This window comes from Sorex araneus, chromosome 1 (assembly GCF_027595985.1).
Source record: "Sorex araneus isolate mSorAra2 chromosome 1, mSorAra2.pri, whole genome shotgun sequence".
In the NCBI taxonomy this organism is placed as follows: Eukaryota; Metazoa; Chordata; class Mammalia; order Eulipotyphla; family Soricidae; genus Sorex; species Sorex araneus.
The window spans coordinates 55,691,544-55,713,344 of NC_073302.1; the positions used below are offsets into that span (position 1 = coordinate 55,691,544).

The window sequence follows — 21,801 nt, forward strand, 5'->3', positions numbered from 1 at the left end:
CATCTCTCTCTCTCTCTCTCTCTCTCTCTCTCTCTCTCTCTCTCTCTCTCTCTCTCTCTCTCTCTCTCTCTCTCTCTGTCTCCCTGTCTCCCCCTCCCTCCCTCTTTCCCTCCCTTCCTCTCTCTCTCTGTCTCTGTCTCTCTCTCTTTCTCTCTCTGTCACTCTCTCACCCTCCACACCTTAAAAATCCTCCAAATAAAATCTATTTACTTCACTGTTTCTCTACTCCTGAAATTCCTTTTTTCAAGGCAAGACAAGAACCCAGTAACCCTGGATCCTGGGTGGCAGAGGCAGTTGGGGAGAAAGTGACCATCTTTCTCCTCCCCACTTCACATAAGTCACCGGTGGGGCCCAGCCCACGGACATCAAAAGGAGTTCTTTTAAGATTCCAAACAGTCATTTTGTTCTTGAAATAACACACTTGAAAGATATTTTAAAAAATCTATGACAATGATATAGAGAGTATTTAATCTAAAGTATAAATTGACCATTTGCTGCGTTTCTAAGCTGTCATAAATAAAATTATCTCATGACCTCAATGTGAAACACAAAAAGATTTACTATTTGTATATCTCAACAAGAAGTTACTTATTTTACACCTGACTGGTTCTTCAGCACAAATTTAGAAACTAGCTTTCATATGTTAGGTGCATTTTTAATCTGGTGAATAAAACATTATCTGAATGTTAAAGGAAAATATAAATAACAATTATCTTTGCTATGCAAATCAGAAATGCCTTTGGGATAAAAGGGCCTCCAGGTATTTTCAAATAAGCAGATGCAGAAGTTTATTTCATGTTCAGTTTGCTTCCCAACTACTTTAAATACTATTGATCTCAGCATTGTTTTATATATAAATATATCTAGTTCATTTGCCTTTGAAACATTTTTGATGACATGAAAATTTGCCAAAGGCATTAAGACTCACGATTGATAAGCCTAAACCTTTTTTCTATTGCTTGACATAGTATTTAAACTTCTATTGGGATAGAGGTGGGGAAAGCATACTACATCCTGGCTCTGTGCTATGGAATCATTCCTGATCGAACAAGGTAAGTTGTGTGCAAAACAAGTGCCTTAATCCTTGTATGTATCTCTAGCCCTAAACATTTATTTTTCTGAGGATCATTAATTATAAAGAAGTTTTAACCTATATCCTACATTTCAAAGCTTAATAAATAGTAAATAGGGAGAGATTATGGGGAATATTGTCTGGCATGGAGACAGGGGGAGGGTGGGAAAGGGGGGGTATACCCGGGATATTGGTAGTGGGAAATGACACTAGTGGAAGGATGGGTGTTTGATCACTGTAAGATTGTAACCCAAACATGAAAGCTTGTAACTATCTCACAGTGATTCAATAAAATTTTTTAAATTAAAATAAATAATAAAATAAATAAATAGTAAAGCACTGCAATCATACTCAATTTCTGTGGCAACCCTTTCCTTCCTACTTTATTGTCTAATTTACCCTATAAAATTATAAATTTATTTTAAAAATACGTTTTTTTTCTCAGCAATACTTCCAGAGGAAAAAATGGATATGCCTGCCATTCATAAGATTGTTTTAAAGTTCATGATTAAATAAGTGTAATTCTGTTATCCTGTCCCTCCAAAATAAAGTAAATAATTTAAAAAAGCTGAACTTGAAGGGCTATATTTAACTATTAGACTAATAATATTATTGTCTACACATAAATAAGGTACTTTGAAGATAAAAACTTTTTTTTTTAATTTTATTGAATCACCAGAGATAGTTACAAGCTTTCATGTTTGGGTTACAATCACACAATGATCAAACACCCAACCCTCCACCAGTGCACATTCCCCACCACCAAAATCCCCGGTATACCCCCCTTCCAACCCTCCCCTGCCTCCATGGCAGACAATATTCCCCATACTCTCTCTACTTTTGGGCATTATGGCTTGCAACACAGACACTGAGAGGTCATCATGTTTGGTCCATTATCTACTTTCGGCACGCATCTCCCATCTCAACTGGTTCCTCCAACCATCATTTTCTTAGTCATCCCTTCTCTATTCCATCTCCCTTCTCTCCTCCACTCATGAAGCAGTCTTCCAGCTATGGGGCAATCCTCCTGACCCTTGTATCCACTGGCCTTGGGTGTCAGCCCCATGTGATGTTATTCTATACTCCACAAATGAGTGCAGTTCTTGTAAGACAAAGACTCTTTAGTAAAGACGTATTCACTTTACAAGTTCATCAATTATATAGATATATGATCTATGCCACTTGACACTCTCCTATTATAAATTATATAATTCTGTTCAACTGAATAAAGCTCTAATGAAGATATGACAAACAGACTTTCTCGCCTCTTTCAAATTCTAGCAGAGTTGACTTAAATTCTGTTTTAATTCAGAACTCAGTAAGATAAAGAGTTGTGAATATCAGTAATTACTCCTAAAGCACGGAAGAAGAACGATGCCATAATCTGTGGCAAAAATCTTCACCTGTGAAATTGTCTAAACCCTAGTTTGATGGTGGATTTCAGTAATTTCTAATTATGTAATTCAATTACTTTCCAAAGACAGTGTCAAGTTAAAAACTAGTATCTTCTTCCACTTACAGGAAAAAGAATTACAAGTATTTTTCAACCAAGACTGGTCAGGAATCTTAAAACAAAATCTAAAACCAAAATTTATATGTTCCCTGAATTTTATTTTTGTTTCATTTATCTATGAAGTATAACAGTAAATTAAAGAATTTAGAAATGCTAATAAGTGCAATAAGAAAAACTTTCTTTTTCTAAAAAAGTCTTAAACTATTGATTGTTCTTTTATATTTTTATTATGATTTTTTTTGGCTTTTTGGGTCACATTAGGTGACACACAGGGTCCTGACTCTGCATTCAGGAAATACTCCTGGCAGTGCGCGGAGGCCCACACGGGATGCTGGGAATCGAACCCGGGTTGGTCGCATACAAGGAAAACACCCTACCTTCTGTGCTATCGCTCCAGCCCCAAGAGAAAAAGTTCAACAAGAAGTCTAGCCAAAGAACCAGGAAAGGGGCAGTCCAATAAGAAGATGTTTAGATAATAACTACTCCATTCCAACAAAATACACAGGAAAACTATGGCCCTATAGCATTCACATCAGCAAAGGCAATTGAGAACTCAGATTTCAATCTTGTAAGGTTGTAATAAGGCCCCCTGCCTCCCTCCTTTGCACAATGGGGGCAGCATCAGGATTGCAAAGTGGCTACTGCCTCTCAGTATCAAAGCTACTTCCACCAAGGTTTTGGTGGAAGGTGCATCAGGACCAATAGAAGCCATTACAGCTTCCTACAACAAGGTGTATCATTGGGCTGGGGGGTGAGAGGGCTTAATAGCAAGTAGCTGCTGCTATGCCCATTCAGTAGTAATAGAAAAGTCCTCTCACATCCTCAGATGTTAAAAGAGGCCAAAAAAGAACAAAGAAAGAAGAAAAAGGGGAAAAGAAAAAAATTGAAAAAAGAAAGAAACCTCAACTTTTAACCTGGCCTGTGTAAACAAACAAACAAACAAAAAAAAAACACCTCTTTTCATAATGGAGTGGTTGGAGGTAGGTAACAAAGATAGTAAAATACAAGATTTGAATAAGACATAGGGGCCATAAGAAAATACCCAAATTTCCAAATGTCCTGCTGTAATTAAGTATCATCATACCAAGAACATAAACTGATACAGACACACAGACAAACACATCCCTGGAAAAAAATAACATCATGGTGACAAAAAATGTTATAACTAGACAACAATTTTATTTAATTTTTTTATTTTGGGGGAACCCAATTAAGAAACTTCATAACAAAATTAAAAAAAAACTGTTGCATCTATGTCCCCAAATACAGTTGTAGCAAAAACAGACACATAGGCAACAGACAATAGTTGATAAATTAGTCTAATTTTTTTCAATGAACAATCATTCAAAAGTAGAATGAGAGATTAGGAATAGAGATTTAGTTAGCGAAACAACTGTTTAGTTAGCGAAAGAATCATTCAAAAGTAGAATGAGAGATTAGGAATAGAGATTTAGTTAGCGAAACAACTGATTAAGGGTGGGAGGAAGCATTACAAAAATACGCACTGGGAGAGAACTGCAAACCAAGCTAAGCTTTAACATTAGGTGACGAGAACATGGTATTTATAGCATCTAAGCAGGAAAGCTACAGAGCATTGCTTAAGAACCAAGTGTTCTTGTTAAGCTACAAACTTGTTAAGCTACAGGTAGGCTTGTGTCTCAGCAGCACAAAGACTATGATCTTGATATAAGATCCTAAAGACTATGATCCGAGAGGTCTTCTAACCCATTTTGGCACCCAGAGTGGCTTCTTACAGAAATGCATCTAGACTGTGAACTGAGCTAAAATATCAGAAATCCAAAACCATGCGGCCGCAAGCTCATGGAGTCTTCATTCTCATCAATGAAAAGAAATTATTAAATGATGCCTTTTCAGCAGGCCTTATTGTTGGGGGAAAATTCCAAACAATAATAGTGAGTTCTCTATTGAAATATTCAATGTATTCAAAGTATAGAGAGAATAAAGTGAAGATCATTAGCTACTTAGGTGGGAGGTGGGTGGGAGGAGGGTATATTGGGGTTCTTGGTGGTGGAACATGTGCACTGGTGAAGGGATAGGGGTTCAATCATTATATGACTGAGACTTAAACCTGAAAGCTTTTTATTTTTTTCACGGTGATTCAATAAAATCCCGTTGCTCATCAATTTGTTCGAGCGGGCACCAGTAACGTCACTCATTGAGAGAATTACTGTTACTGTTTATGGCATATCCAATACGCACGGGTAGCTTGCCAGGCTCTGCCACACGGGCTCGATACTCTCGGTAGCTTGCCGGGCTCTCCGAGAGAGGCGGAGGAATCGAACTCGAGTTGGCCACGTGAAAGGCGGACGCCCAACTGCTGTGCTATTGCTCCAGCCCCATAAAAATTAAAATAATAATAATAATAATTTTAAAACACTTTAAAAAAGAACCAAGAGGTCTCAACCTGAATGTCTTTTTTTATTTTTTTTAATTTTATTGAATCACCCTGAGGTATAGTTAGAAGCTTTCACATTTGAGTTACAATCACACAATGATCAAACACCCATCCCTCCACCAGTGCACATTCCTCACCACCAATATCCCCAGTATACGCCCATTTTCCCACCCTCCCACTGCCTCCATGGCAGACAATATTCTCCATACTCTCTCTCTACTTTTGGGCATTATCAACCTGAATGTCTGAAAAGCAAAACATACCACAGACATAGCTCAACAGGCTAAGTAAATGCCTTATATGCAGGAGGCCCAGGTTTGATTTCTGGCATTTCATGGTTTCCTGAGAATCTCAGGGTGCCTCCCCTCCCTTCCTCCAAAAATAAAAATCTGCTTTATCAAAGATCACCTAGCTTAATGGTGTCTCCACTTCTAATAATTTTTAAATGAGCACACTTTTCTAGAATTTGACCTGATTGGTCTTAGAATCTACCTTGTCTAACATACAATTACTATTGCTTGATGGTACAAAGTCAGAGAATGCAATGTCTCCCATCTTCTCAGAATTGCTTTAACTATTCAAAGGAGGTTTATGGTTCTATACAAATTTCAGCAGTGTTTGTTTTCCTATGTCCTTGTAGAACATCATGGGATTCTGCTAGGGACTGCACTCAATCATATACTGCTTTTGATATAAGATCATAGTAAGTATGATAATTCCCCTACTCCTAAGACATCAAATATAATTCAATTTCCTTAATATCCTTCTATTTCTTTTAATAAGGATTGAAGTTTGCAATAATTCTTTCACATGGTCTTTTTCTTCAATTGATTTCCAAGGACTTGATTTTTTTGTGTGTGTTTGTGGGTAAGAGGAATACAACTGTGAATGGAACTTTTTAATCTTCTTTCTCTTCTACATAAATCTGCACACAAAAATGCAACAGAGAAGGTGAGGCAAAATAGTAAGCAAGGAAACCTTTCTGTGGCAGGTCCTATGACAGAAATACAAAAATAAATAAATAAAACACATTAGAAACTGAATGAAGCACACAGGGACTCCCTGAGAGAATCCACTGGAGAAAATGACCATCAATTCAGGGAGACTCAACTCCATTGGAGACAGAACTATGAGAACTCAAAATTTAGGAACAGTTTCTCTGTGTGTGTGTGGGGGGGGGAGCCTCTGAAAAAAGAAAGGGGATCACAAGTCCAGTACCCAACAAAAACCGCCATTGTAGGACAAAAGGACTTATAGGACATCATTTTAAACCCAAACTTGTTAAGCTACAGGTAGGCTTGTGTCTCAGCAGCACAAGGTGGGTGGCTGCACCCAAATTCCAGTTCCCAGCTTCTAGCCATTCCTAAGGTAAGCAATACTCCAAATACTACAGTCAGAGTTTGTCCCAACAGACTTGCCTCCTGAGCTAGCTTTGGCCCATCCTACCCCCAGTCCCACCCCTATCAAAGAGTTTCTTTATCTGAATCACAAAATTCACTTCTGCATTGGATCTCTGGAGCTGCAGAGTCTCAGGTCTTTTTAAGTCCTACAAAGAGTGAAATAACCATACCTGGCTGAAGCTGGGTATAGCTGTAATGGAAGTATCACCCAGCAAGGTCCCAGCCTAGTTCTGCCCAGGAGGGGTCGTACCGTATCTCCACCCTACAGGCTCACGGTCTCTGCTCCTCCCCACCCACCAAGATCTTAGCCTCAGCCCTGAACTTCCTAATTTCTTCTAGGTTCTAGCTTAGACAATCCACAGGCATACAGTGGCAGCCAGCTTAGAACCAAAAGAATCTCTCCCAAAGTGTGAGTGCCAGACTTAAACTGAAGCCTAAGTTGGAGAACAGCCAATGCAAAAGATCAAAAAAACCCTCAGTTTTATGCCTGTATGACCATGTCAGACAGAGACTAGTAGTTAGCAGTATACATCCCAGTTACTCTTGTTCCCAGGCCAAAGCCCCGAGAGGCCATTCCTAGGCAAGTAACTGAGACCAGCCATGCCTGAGGCAGACCAAGTCGCAGACATCCAGCAGTGAATCCTACCCGTATGGTCCAGGTTCTAAGAAAAAAAACCTAAGACTGGTGCTGACAAATGCAAAAGTTCCTCCAGATCTGTGTAGATCAGAATGCTAAACAGTTGTGTCTCTGTATTTATGACCACAATCACAATTCACTGCCCATGACTGTTAAGGTATATTACTGCCAGACCCAGCAAATGTTGAAGTAAGGGCCAGCTAGACCTTAGTGCTAAAGCAGCTACACAGTCTGGGTGTCCAAAATCCTGTTGCCAATTTATGTGCTGCCAATCACATAAATCAGAGATGCAGGCACAAGACATCTTGCAAGTATTTAAGAAATGATCACAAGGTATTTACAGTAAATCCGTAAAACCATAGGTAAAGTTGCATCATAGGCACTGATAGAGTTAGCAGGCCCTGAGAACATTTTCTTTAAAGTCCTTAGAGTTCATTGTAATAGTACAGCAAGTAGGGCCCTTGCCTTGCATGACCAGCACTATGTATGGCCTCCCTATCCCCATCAGCAGTGATCCCTAAGCACAGAGCCAGGAGTAAACTGTGAGCATCGCTGGGTATGAAATAAACGTAAAATTCTTTGCTTCATAAATATTGCAGCATTGTAAACATATGAAAGATGGAAACACAAATTTAGAACAAAAAGTTTCTAAACTCTGATACTGAAAGACACTTCAGTCTGCCAACAATGAAGAGTTTGGCACTTATTTTAAAAGTTTAAAATTAGTGGTCAAAGAGGTATTACAGGAGTAAGGCTCTTCCTTGCATATGGCCTGACCTGGATTCAAATCTGTGGTACGCCAACTGGTCCCCAAACACCACAGAGCACAAGAGCTAGCAGTAATCCCTGAGCACTGAGAGGTGTGGTTCAAAGGCCCTAGCCCCGCAAAAGTTTAAAACAACTGTACTGAATTTTAATACTCCAAATACTTTTCTTTCCAGCTGACCCAACTTTTTCATTCCTAATAACAGTAACAGAATGCTATGCCACTATATACAAAAATAGAAGACAGCATGAAGCTAAATGAAAACCAACTTTAATATCCAAAGGTCTGGCTTTATAGTTTATGTCTGAGCTGTAGTCTCTCCCAGAGGCATCATCCCATACCTTCGACTCCAGTAAAGAGCATCAAGTTTTTCTGTTATTTTGCTCTTTATGAAAACTATAAATTTACATACATGAGAAGTCAAAATTTCTAGCTAAGAACAAGGTAGTTACCATCACTTTACAAATTAATGGGACAAAAATACATCTTCTGATGCCTTGTTACAGCTAAAGTGCATAGAAAACAGAAGAGCCTTTACATTTTAAAAGTTCAGAAAAATAAACTTGGATAGTTTCAGTTGTTCCAGACATATTCACTTTATATAAATCACTGACATTTCTTAGGGCACTTTGAGAGATTACAGTATGATCATGATTCAGGTATGTAACCAAACCTAATAAGGGAAATAGTCATGTCACAGTTCAGAGACTGGGCTTATTACAATGGTCCCTATTTTAAGTACTCACAAGAATTTTTAAAATTCTTCCTTTTCTTTCTCTTCCTCATCTTCCTACTCCTTTTCCACACTTTTCAATGCAACAGCACCCTTAGTACTGTTGTTGCTGAATTCTTTATGTTTCAAGATTTTCATTTTCATTGTTTCAAGATACTGTCTTTCCTTTTAAAATTTTGGGGGAGTAACATGCACTTAATATCCAGGGACCACTCCTAGACTGAGAGACCATGTGATAGGAAGGACTAAACGCACATCTCCTGCTTGCATTCTAGCTTCTTAAGCAATCTCTGGGGCCCTTAGTTCTACTCAATCCACTGGTTATTCTAGAGAGCAATGTTTAATTTCCACATTATTCATAAGTACTCCAGTTTCCCTTTTGTTGTGAATTTCTAGTTTCATTCCAACTATCACTCGAGATGACATCTGGTATTTCAATGATAGATCTATTGACTTATACTGTCATCTGAAATGTGACCTGTCCTAAAAATGTTTTATGATAATTTAATAAGTATTGCATCATTGGGCCAAACTAGATTTGCATGTGCCTGACCCTGGTTCATTCCTTGGCATTGAGTATGATGCCCAGAGTACCAGCAAATATAATTGCCTTAATACAGAAACAGTAGTTAGACCTGAATACTGCCCAAAATTTAGAAAACCATGTCATGATTTTGCTTGGTGGAGTGTCCCAACGATCCGTGTTTGATCCATTTGGGAAAAAGTACTACTAATGTACATCATTTCTTTTTTTGCCTATATCTTCTAGTCACTGTTGAAAAATCTATGAAAGTTCCCTACTCTTGTATTGCCGTGTATTTTTCTCTTAGAGCTGTCAATGCTACAGTGCTCTGATGTTAAAAATATGTGTACATATATATTTTAATGTTAAATATTTGTAATTTAACTCCTGTGTAATTATAAGACTATCTTTACCTCATGTAATAGTCTACTTTGTCTAATTATTCAGTCATTGTGGGTATTTTGATTGAAGAATTGAGTGCATTTACATTTTAAGTAACTAATAGGTTAGGACTTACTAGTGCAAATTTTTAATTAAATTTTTATTAAGTCACCATGATTTTAAAAAGTTATTCACAATTAAGCTCCAGGAATACAATGTTCCAACAGCAATCTCATCACAAGTGTCAACTTCCTCCACCAATGCCCCCATGTTCATCCCCTGGCCCCAGCCTACTCACGTGAAAGGCACATTTTTAAGTTCAGTTTGGCTCTGCTTTAAGTGTTGCAGGTTTGGTAGTTTAAATAAATACATATACCACTCCTCTATACCAATAATACCGGAGGTCTCTAACTCCTACCCCTGCTAGATGTCATTTGCCTTTTCTTACTCACACCTCAAGTTCTTTCTTTCCTTATCCTTCTCATTTCTGTAATCTGTCCTGTCCTGTTCTCCTATTGTTCATCGATTTGCTCAAGCAGGCACCAGTAACATCTCCATTATGAGATTTGTTGTTACTGTTTTTGGCATATTGAATATGCCACAGGTAGCTTGCCAGGCTTTGCTCTGCAGGTGGGATACTCTTGGTAACTTGCGTGGCTCTCTAAGAGGGACGGAAAAATCGAACTTGGGTCAGCCGCGTGCACGGCAAACACCCAAACTGCTGTTCTAAACTTGAGTAATCTAGAGTTGATTACTTGTATTCCCTTGTCGTGTTATTCTATATATCATGAATTAGTGAGAAAATTTAGTATTTATCCATCTTCTGACTTCACTTAACGTGGTCCATCCAAGTTGTAGTGACTTGCATCATTCCGTCATTCCTTACAGCTGCATAATATTCCATTGTGTATTATACCACATCTTCATTATTCACAAGTTTGTCACTGGGCACCTAGGTTGATTCCATATCCTATTGTGGTAAATATTGCAATGAGTAATAATATGTATATGTCCTTTTGAATGAATATTTGTGTTCTGGGGTTAGATATCAAGAAGTAGCATTTCTGAATCATATGAAAGCCCTGATCTTACTTTTCTGTTTTCCTTAAGAATTGCACCAGACAACATTCCCACCAGTAGTGGGTGAGTTTTCTCACCATCTCCATCAGCATACAGATTCCTCCCAGTGTTTTTGATATATGCCATTTTCACTGGTGTGAGATGATCTCATTGCTGTTTTCATTTGACCTAATAATTAGTAATGATGAGCACTTTTTCATGTGTTTGTTGACCAACTGTCCTCTTCAGAGAAGTGTCTGTTCATTTGCCCCCATTTTTGACATAGTTTTTTAAGTTTTTCTGATGTTAACCTTTTTGAGTACTTTATGTATCTTGGACAGTAATCCTTTACCTGATCTGTGGCGTGCAAATATTTTCCCCATTCAATTTGGTTTCTTTGAGTTTTAGCCCAAGTTTCCTTTGCCATGCAGAAACTTTAATTTTATGTAGTCCCATTTGTTTATTTTTGTTTCTGTTGCCTTTTCCAATAAAATCATATCTTTGAAAACAATTTTGAGTTCCAAGTCTTAGAGTATTCTTCCTATGCTTACCTCAATATGTAGGCAGAACAATTGCAGGTTTTTTTTTTTAATTGGAAACAGCCCCCAATCCCCTGTCCCCTGCTATTGGTACTTGGATACCCAGAGGCCACTCTTGGCAAAAACAGACCAATTGATGTAGTGTTCCAGCTGGCTAGTGCTCAGTATTACCAGGACTACACATGCAGTGCTGGATGGGGTTTATGTGATACCAAGGATTGATTTCAGAGTCCTCCAAATACAAGTCATGTTCTCTACCATTTCAACTATCTCTTTGACCCCCAAAATTGCCTTATGTCTTGCTAAATATTTTTATTGCTATTTTCTTATTATTTCCCCCTCTTGCATTCTTTTAGTAATGGGTTGTGGGTTTTAGGGTGTTTTTTGGGGGGTGGGTATGGATAAGCTTTGGTTTTTCATTATTTTATCTTATATATGTGATTTACATGAAGGCAGTATAAAACTTTTTAAGTTAGAACTACCAAATTATAAACTGATAACCTTAATCACATATAAAACTTTCTGCTAGTCATGCATGTTATGTATTGTGTTTCCCCTCCCTTTTCTTTGTTGGTGTTATCAACCAGGTGTTACACAATTAACTGTGGTGCTCTTATCCTTTAGCTGTGGTGCTTTCCAGGAATTACACCTTTTAGTTGTGGTACTCATATACACTTTTAGCAGCATGATCCCTAGGTTAAAGTCCTCCCGCATTTTGGTTGTGGTATTTGCTGGGGTTATACACTTGACACTTGGTTAGTATTAAACTACACATTAAACTATAGTTTAAACTACAGTTCTCACCAAGGGTCACACATTTCAGTTGAGTGCTCTGTATTTTTAAAGCAAAGGAAAACTTTAGTGTTTATAGTATCTTGTTGTTTTCAGACTTTTTAAAGCATCATGCTTTTTTTTGTCTCTAAAGTTTCTAGTGAGAAATAAGTTTATACTGTTTATACTTGTGACACTTTGCTGTTTAGGTCTTTTCCACCCATAACTTTATTATATTTTTGTCTTTGCATAATTCTTTACATTCATTCTCTCTGGAATCCTTTTTTTTAAAAAAACCATTTTTTATTCCCCCGAGGGGGTGCACCATTCCTGGAGGTACTGCAATACCAAGTCGATGCGTGGAATGGACGGAGCAAGCTCCTATTCCATTTCCTAGTCCCAAAAATCCATTTACTATATTGTCCTCGGATAGAGGACGTATCAGATATTAAACTGATAAGAACAGATACTACACTTGATCTTAGTCAAAAGGCTGAGAAGCGATCTCTGGAATCCCTTTAAGTATCATTAATCTTGCCAGAGTTTTCTAAACTCCACCAGAATAAGCAGGATAATAAACTACCTAACTCTGGCTATGGAGTAATGAGCTTTGCCAAAGCAGACAACACTCTCCAGGACATAGGAGAGTGGGGATACTGCTAGTGACTGATATTGTGTGTGTGTATGTGTGTGTCTGTACTGGGGGGAGACATACCCAGCAATGCTCGGAATTACTCCTGGCAGTGCTCAGATATATAGTGCCCTACAGATGCCAGGGATTAAACCTGGGTAAACTGCATGAAAGACAACTGCCCTACCTGCTGTGCTATGGTCCTTGCCCCTACTGACTGATCTATAACAGTTCCATGTCCCATATTTTTAATTCAACATTTGGTTTACATTACTAACCTCAGGAATAGTGTTCACAACTGAGCTGAGTAAAACAATGTACTGTGAACACACTCTTTTCATACACAAATTTTTGCTTCTTGAACGTGTCACTATTATGACCAAACCCCTCTGGCTGACTGATTAACACTATGAAGACATAGATGCCATCACACTAAAAATTTTTCACTGTGTTAAATGCCTGTTAAAGACAGAGCAAAACAAATTTAGAAGGCTAGTAAGCTTTCCAAAGCCCATTTAAATGCCTCTGATATTTTCTTTTAGTTTCTTTCAGGATTGTAATAGCATTATTTCTCCCTACCCCACCTTCCTTTATCTCATCTATTAAAAGCATGCCAACTAGATGTAAGTTATGCTACATTTTTATATCCTTGAACTATGTGGGATCTGAAACAAAAAATCGATTTAGACCTCTTCTCTATCTCTGACATCAAACGCAGAGACAATGAAAAGGAAGTGAACCCTGAAAAGATTATTTTAAGTAGACTTATTAGAAAACATCAAGGGTCATAGGTTCATAATCCCTTCCAAATAAATATGAAATCAAATTTACAATCAAACCAAGTAGTGACTTTTTTTTAGTGGTGATGTTGGTTTTCCTTTTCAAAAAATAAAACTTGTCAAATATTTTTATAAATATAATTATATTTATAAATATAAATACCATAAAGCTCTTCACCAGGGTCCAGCATTTTAGACACAGATCTTATGTCTGTAGAGTCTTTTGATATGATGGTGGTGCTCAGTTTCACAGTTAAGACCCAGATATGTACTTTTCCACACCAGTAACTGATTCTGCAACTCTAGATCCTAAGTGGCTGTCCAACAAGTCAGTTCAGTTTTCACTCTCCACAGATTTGGCAGAGTTCCCCACAGATTAACGCCTCAGTCCCAAAAGAGTATCCCCATTTCAGATGTCAATCACAAGTCCTGATCCCCCTGTGTTTCTGATCACGTTATAAACTGGCTGTATTTAATCTCTGTGTCTCTCTCTGTCTCTCTCTCCCTCCTTTCAACCCCCTTCACACAATTACTGGCTCTGTGTTCAGGTAGTCTGAGGGGAACCATATATGGTGCCAGAGATTCAGACCAGTATCAGCCACATGCCAGGTCTTAAGTCCTGTATTACCTTTCCAGAGCCATGCTGACATATTTTAAAGTTAGTCTTTGAATAATTTATTTTTTCTGTTCCTTCACTTTTAGCTATCTATGTTATAATTGAAATGAGCTTCTTGTATGTAATGCATAGTTGCATTGCATTTTGTCTACTATACCAATATGTACCTTATTCATATTAAATCATATAAATTTAAAATAATATGTGAGGCATAAGTCTATCATCTTATTTTTCTTCATTCCTTCTCTTTTAATTCCTTTTTTTCTTTCTTGTAGATTAAACTTCTTATTAGAATTCTATTCTAATTTATTCATAATGTTTTTATATCTCTATAGTTTTCTTAGTGGTTGCTCTAAGTATTAGCTATACACATGTATAACTAGTCACAGTTGACTGGTATTAAATATTTTACGACTTCAGCTGTAAAAACCATATCCTTAGTCTCCTTTACTTTGCCCACCTTAAGTATCTGCTTATGAGTGTTGTGATATCCATACAATGGGATGCTACTATACAAGAAATTTGTGGGATATAAAAACATCATTGAGAAGTACCTCATGACTTTCAACCTTGAAACAATGACTGTGAATGTATAGATATACATAATTTTAATGTTTTATTTTACAAGCATTAATATAATGCTCTCGCTATAAAGGAGGTATAGAGAACCATGAAGGAGCTGTAGACTAAAATAAAATATAAATATTAACAATTATTAATATCAAGGTTAAAAGTTAGTCTTCTCTGGTGTTGGTGAGGTATGGTAGCCTTGCATTGAGATCATAACAGCAGTACTATAAACATTGTTACTGTAACTACAATTTAAAAAATTTTATGTGACCAAAGATGCTCTCAATAAATTAACATTAAATTATTTTCTTAATTTCTTATCTCACTGGGCACAATGAAATACTGAGGTCTTGGGGCTGGAGCAATAGCACAGTGGGTAGGGTTTGCCTTGCACGCGGCTGATCCGGGTTCAATTTCCAGCATCCCATATGGTCCCCCGAGCACCACCAAGAGTAATTCCTCAGTGCATGAGCCCAGAGTAACCCCTGCACATTGCTGGGTGTGATCCAAAAAGCAAAAAAAAAAAAAAAAATACTGAAGTCTTTATTAAAACTATTACCTTCAAATTATTATCAATATAGTATTTATTCTTATGTTCAAGATATTTGTTCCTAATCTTTTATATTCCATGTTTTTTACAAATTGGAAGTTATGGCAATTATGAAATACATACAGCAAGACTATTTTTTCAACAGCATATGTTTATAAGGCCCTGAGCTCAATGATCCATGGTACAGGATCCCCCACCACCATCACCAACAAGTGTGTCTCTGTTAGCCCTGGACATCACCATGTCCCAAATACTGAACTTCTGCCAAGCTTCACAAGCATACTTATGCAACATCTCCAAAGGTCTTGGGTGTGGCCCCTACTAAAGAAAAAAAGAAGCCATAAAGGTCAAAAGCTAGGCCTCTTACACCAAAAGGTTAGCTATATTATAAATGAAAAGTTCTATACTAAACCAAAGCCTATGAAACCTAATATAGAACGAAGCCCTAACTTTTCATAACTCTACGAAGAATGAAAGGTGAAGAAACTGCAGAAGAAAACATTAAAATTAGGAGGTTGTTTCATGAGGTTAAAAGAATGAAGACATCTTCATAACATAAAAGCAGAAGATGATAGAAAGTGCTGATAAAAAAGCTTTAACAAGTTATCTGGAAGATCTAGCTAACTGAAAATGCCTCATAAAAAAGCACATTTTCAACATAGAATAGCCTTAAATGTAAAGAAAATATATTAAGGACTTTTGTAACTGAGAAAAGTTCATGCTTGGCTCAAAGCAAATAAATAAATGAATAAATAAATAAATAAATAAATAAATAAATAAATAAAAGCTGACTCTCCTGTGAAGGGCTAATATAGCTGGTGAATTTAAATAGATGCAAATACTCATCTACATTTCAAAAAATCCTGGGCCTATTAAGAATTATGATAAATGTACTGTTCATCTGTACTCTGTAAATTAAACAACAAAAACATGTTCTATGCACATTTGTTTACAAGGTTTACTAAACATTTTAAGCACACTATTAAGAACTACTCAGAGAAATAGATTCCCTTAAAAATACTGCCATTCTGATGGAATGGTTTATGAATGGAGTATAATAAAGTTTTATAAATCCTAGGACCTCAATAAAAACAATAACAAGAAATGTATATATTAATATACATAACCACTCACTCATCCCCCCCTAAAAAAATACATAACACTCATTAACAATGTACCTGCTCTATATAAAGCACTGGTTGAACTCTACAAGAAGAAAACATCCAACCCCATCAAAAAATGGGGTGAAGAAATGAACAGAAACTTTGCCAAGGAAGAGATACGAATGGCCAAAAGACACATGAAAAAGTGCTCTACATCACTAATCATCAGAGAGATGCAGATCAAAACAACCACGAAATACCACCTTACACCACAGAGACTAGCACACATCCAAAAGAACAAAAGCAACCGCTGTTGGAGAGGATGTGGGGAGAAAGGGACCCTTCTACACTGCTGGTGGGAATGCCGGCTAGTTCAGCCCTTTTGGAAAACAATATGGACGATTCTCAAAAACTAGAGGTTGAGCTCCCATTTGACCCAGCAATACCACTGCTGGGAATATATCCCAGAAAAGCCAAAAAGTACAGTCGAAAGGACATTTGCACTTATATGTTCATCGCAGCACTGTTTACAATAGCCAGAATCTGGAAAAAACCCGAGTGCCCTAGAACAGATGACTGGTTGAAGAAACTCTGGTACATCTATACAACGGAATACTATGCAGCTGTTAGAAAAAATGAGGTCATGATGTTTGCATATAAGTGGATCAGCATGGAAAGTATTATGCTAAGTGAAATGAGTCAGAAAGAGAGAGACAGACATAGAAAGATTGCACTCATCTGTGGAATATAGAATAATAGACTATAAGACTAACACCCAAGAATAGTAGAAATAAGTAACAGGAGGTTGTCTCCATGGCTTGGAGGCTGGTCTCTCATTCTGGGAAACTCAGAGAAGGGAACACCAAGTAAAATGTGGTTGGAGGTCATGTGGGGGAAGGATGATGCAGGCCGAATACAGACTAGAGACTAAACACAATGGCCACTCAACACCTTTATTGCAAACCACAACACCTAATCAGAGAGAGAGAACAAAAGGGAATACCCTGCCATAGTGGCAGTGTGGGGTGGGGGGAGACGGGACTGGGGAGGGGAGGAGGGATGTTGGGTTTACGGGTGGTGGATAATGGGCACTGGTGAAGGGATGGGTTATTGAACTTTGTATGGGGGAAACATGAGCACAAAAATGTATAAATCTGTAACTGTACCCTCACGTTGACTCACTAATTAAAAATAAACTATTAATAAAAAAGAACCAATGTACCTGCTCATCAAGAGTTTTGATTATGATGTACAAAATTAATGTTGTATTCATGTCTGCTAACACAACATACATTATTAAGCATACGGATTAATGAGCAATTTCATACTTTAAGAATTTAAATATTATTTAAGAATAGAATTTAAGAAGCACTTAAATTTACTATTTAAGAAATACATTCTAGGGGCTGGAGTAATAGCACCAGCGGTAGGGCATTTGCCTTGCATGCGGCCAACCCGGGTTCAATACCCAGCATCCCATATGGTCCCCTGAGCACCACTAGGAGTAATTCCTGAGTGCAAAGCCAGAAGTAACCCTTCTGCATTGTCCGGTGTGACCCCAAAAAAAGCAAAAAAAAAAAAAAAAGAAAGAAAGAAATACATTCTGTAAGGTAGATGCCACAGTTAGTAATTTCTCTCATGGATCTAAGCAAAGAAATACCCATATTCATGAGTGTAGTCTATAAAATCTTTTAGAAATGATTCACCATTCTAAATGTCTGTAAGGATATTTGAGATTCATTGAGGTAAATAACAACATTGTAGGAGTTTCTGCATTATAGGAGTATACTGCAATTTTTATGAACTCTGAGTTCCAGACTTCAGTAAAGGAAAAATGTATAAATATTAAAATAAAAGAGCTAAAAGTGTAAATATGTGACTGAATTGCTACAATTCTCATGACAAATTCTGAGTGAATGAGGATTTGCTTATGAATGAATAAGAATGTTGTATATTGAGAGGGAAACTACTCCTGATAAAATTACTCTGGATACTGTTGAAACAACATAAGAAAAAATTAAATATTACAAAAATTTAGTTATAAAGTACTGAGAGTATTTGAGATGACTAACTTTAAACTGTAGTACTTTAAACTGCAACATTCTACTGTGGGTAAAATGCTGTCAAGCAGCATGACAACTACAAAGATATCCTTTGTGAAAAGAAGAATCAAACATTGTTACTGTCTCTTATTAAGAAATTGTCACAGCACAGCCTTCAGCACCCAACCTACAATACCTTCATCAGATATCAACCCATCAATGTCAGGAAAAAAACTTCTTATAGCAAAAAGACTGTGACTCATGAAGATTCAGATCATAGCTAGTATTTTCAGCAATAAAGTATTTTTGTTGAGATAATGTAATGTGTCATAAATTTCAGTTGCAAATCATTAAAAATGAATGTGTATATTTAGTTCACAATGAAAGTCCAATTCCATTCTTCATAAAAAACTTCTTCCTTCTGACACAAATTTCCTGGCCCTTTTTTAACCATCCCTCTGGTACACAAAGAATAATTTGCCTTATAGGAAAAACAATAATTTTTGTGTTATTTCTAAAGTCCCAGACTGGAGCACAGCGAGTAGGGACTTTGCCTTGCATGAGGCTGACATGGGTTCGATTCCTCCATCCCTCTCGGAGAACCTGGCAAGCTACCAAGAGTCTCCCGCCCACACGGCAGAGTCTAGCAAGCTACCCATGGAATGGAGTATTTGATAGACCAAAAACAGTAACAAGGAGTCTCACAACGGAGACGTTAGTGGTGCTCGCTTGAGCAAATCAATGAACGACTAGACAACATTGCAACAGTGCCACAATGCTTCTAAAGTCCCTCCCTTTGTTTTCTTTATGTACTATATAAGAGAGAAATAATATGGCACTAGTCTTTTGCTGGCTTATTTCCCTAATCAAGATACCTGTCAACTAGGTTTATCTGTATACTAAGAAATGTCACAATTGTATCATTAGTTAAGTAGTGGTCCCACATACTCACATTTTTATCCATTCAATAGTAAATGGTCACTTAGGCTGTCTATAATTGCTGATATTATAAATACTGCTGCAATATGCAAGGGTGTATTTGTATTAGTAATTTTTTTTATTTTTCAGAATACCTGTAAGTGATTAGATCATATGCAATTTCTATTTTCAGGTTTTTAAGTAATAACCACAACCTTTCTGTAATGATTATACCAATTTACATTCCCACTGGCAGTGAAAAATGGTTTTCTTCTGTTCACAGCCTCTCCAACATTTGTCTTTTGGAAAACAGACATTCTTACAGGGGGAGGGAGGGAAATGCAGAGGTGTTACACCACTTCATATTTTCATTTTCTTAATAATAAGATATGATGGACAACTTTTCATGTGCCTTTGGGACATATATATATGTTTTTGGGAAGAGTGGTAAAAATTCTCAAAGAGTGCTCAGGAGACTTGGGGCTACAATACCAGCAATACTCAACAGGTGCTATTTGGGTCCAGCAGTGTTAGAGACCCCCAGGGTCAATCCAGAGGTGCTCAGGCAACTAAGACAGAAATCAAATCAGGAATCATCACATGCCAAACATGCACTCTAGCACTGGGGCCATACACACAGTGTAGATATGGATCTACTGGATCAGAATAAATTTCTGTATACCTTAATATTTTTACATTTAATATATAAATGAATCACAACACCATTAGTATCAGCTGAAATATACTTTATTATGTTCTCATCTCTGGAAGAATATATAAAAATCAAGGGGAAGAGATTTAGTTATCACAATAATAAAACATATGCATTATTAACTGGACATTATCAAACCAGAAATATACAAAGAACCTAGTTAATATCCATGAATTTCAAATCAGTAATCAGTCTGAGAAGTCACTGCATCCACTGAAAACAAAATGAGAAAGAAAAACTTAATACTACATGATTAGAAACTCTTCTGGCAGTCTCATTTAAAATAATTTTTCTAAGACACACAAAAAAATAGACCCTGCCCACCAAATCAATTTCTCCCATTCATCTTCAGGAGTAACAAGAAAACAAGTCGAGAAGTTCAAAGGAAATCTCCAGGCATACAATGTATTACTTATATCACTCAAAAAAGACCTGAACTCATAAGCATATAAAACTCTACTCATAAACTGTTCCTCCATCAATAAAGAACAGAAAGTGAGAATACGGGGTTCTAGTTTCATAATTTTTATTATTTCCAAACATATAAACTTACCAAAAATTTAATGATTAATTTTACAGTATTTTAAATGATCTTAAGAACTATTTATGGTTAAGATTACTTTTCTAGTTTTTTTTAGCCTTCATTCTGTTCACTAATAAAATGATTTTGCTGAAGGTAGTATATAAGGTAGTATATATTATAGTGCAGAAACTTTTGTCATTACTGTTCAAAATGCAGGACTATCAGTTGGTTATTATTGCTCTTCTACAAAACAAGACAAAATTTTTCAATGGAAAAAGGCATGTTTCATTTACATTCTGGATGTGCTCCTTACTGTTAAATATCAATGACTACAGATTGTAGATAATTTTCTGTAAGATAACATTGGCTTGTCCTTTCTGCCTTGCCACAGGGAACTTAGGTTTATTAGGTTACTCCCAGCACAGTGCTCCCATTCCTGTCTTTATTTGCAACCTCTTCCTTTGTGCTCTGCTTTCCCAACCAGTCAATCACATTTATCCCCTAATCAGTCTTTGTTAAGTGTAAATACTGTTTTTCTCTTCTCCTTAAATACTTTGCATAGTTAATTCAGAGCAATGTCCTTTTTGTATACATGCAGGAAAACAGTTAATTCTACACTTTTGTAACTTGAGAATTTAATTGACTCCAAACAATATTCACTCCTGGGCATCTGTTCTCACAAGTTAAGCATCAGTCTTACTTCCTAACACCCCCAAACAGGGTCCCAACAAGATGGACCCAGGGGAAGCTGAGAGCTACCCTGGCATCGATATGGGCCAGGCCAAAGCACCATAATACTTAACTATAAATTAAGAGCATGGTCATGGACAAATTTTATCAGGATCCAAAAAGTAACAACTGAATCAGGACCCTGCTAGGGTTAGGAAAGATTAATCTGGCATGAGCATTGCAGTCTGGGATCTACAGCGAGATGTACCCAGGAGAGCCACCCTACAAGTTTAATGTATCTCTTACTGTGTCCATACAAAATAACTAATATTAAGGAGTAGAATTAAGTCCTTAATTAAGATGCTAATTACGTTATTGTTCTAAGGAAAGGAGAAAAAACCCTAAGTGGCATTTTGCCCTGGACCTGGGATCTCCTTGGCTGCAGGCCATAAGGAAGGGCTTTGATATGCTGATTGTGCTATGGACCTGACTTGGGTGTGGTGGCTACTCCCAACACAGAGAGCTGGTGAGAGTCTAGAGAGAGACCAAGGCAGTGAGTCAAAGAGCGGAGACATGAGCAAGGGAGACAGGAGACAGGAATGAGGGGTTTAGTGAGATTAGAATAGGCGCCTGGGGAGAATGGAATAAATGGAAACTGATCACCAACCTGCCTGGCCCTCATCTCTTCCTCCGTTTGCCCATGGCATCAGCAGTCCTGGGTAAGGAAGTGGCACAAGACCACAGAACTCAGGCAGCGAGAGAGAGCCACGGGATTCCTAGTCGTTTGGTGATTACACAGTATGATTCTTTCATTTATGAATTTACATAAGGTAGACTTATGTCTGAAAATGTGATCTATCCTGGAGAATACTGGAGTC

The 21,801-nt window shown here is 37.3% G+C and overlaps 1 protein-coding gene and 1 non-coding gene across 6 annotated transcripts in view; both read right to left on the reverse strand.

The window, feature by feature from the left end:
- The window catches only part of CNTLN (centlein), a 277,959-nt gene that overhangs the window by 231,329 nt on the left and 24,829 nt on the right, over nucleotides 1–21,801 (reverse strand). The gene's annotated exons all lie outside the window — the stretch shown is intronic.
- LOC129401089 (U2 spliceosomal RNA) lies at nucleotides 12,125–12,315 on the reverse strand. The gene has a single exon (XR_008628103.1). It is a non-coding gene; the product is annotated as a U2 spliceosomal RNA (small nuclear RNA).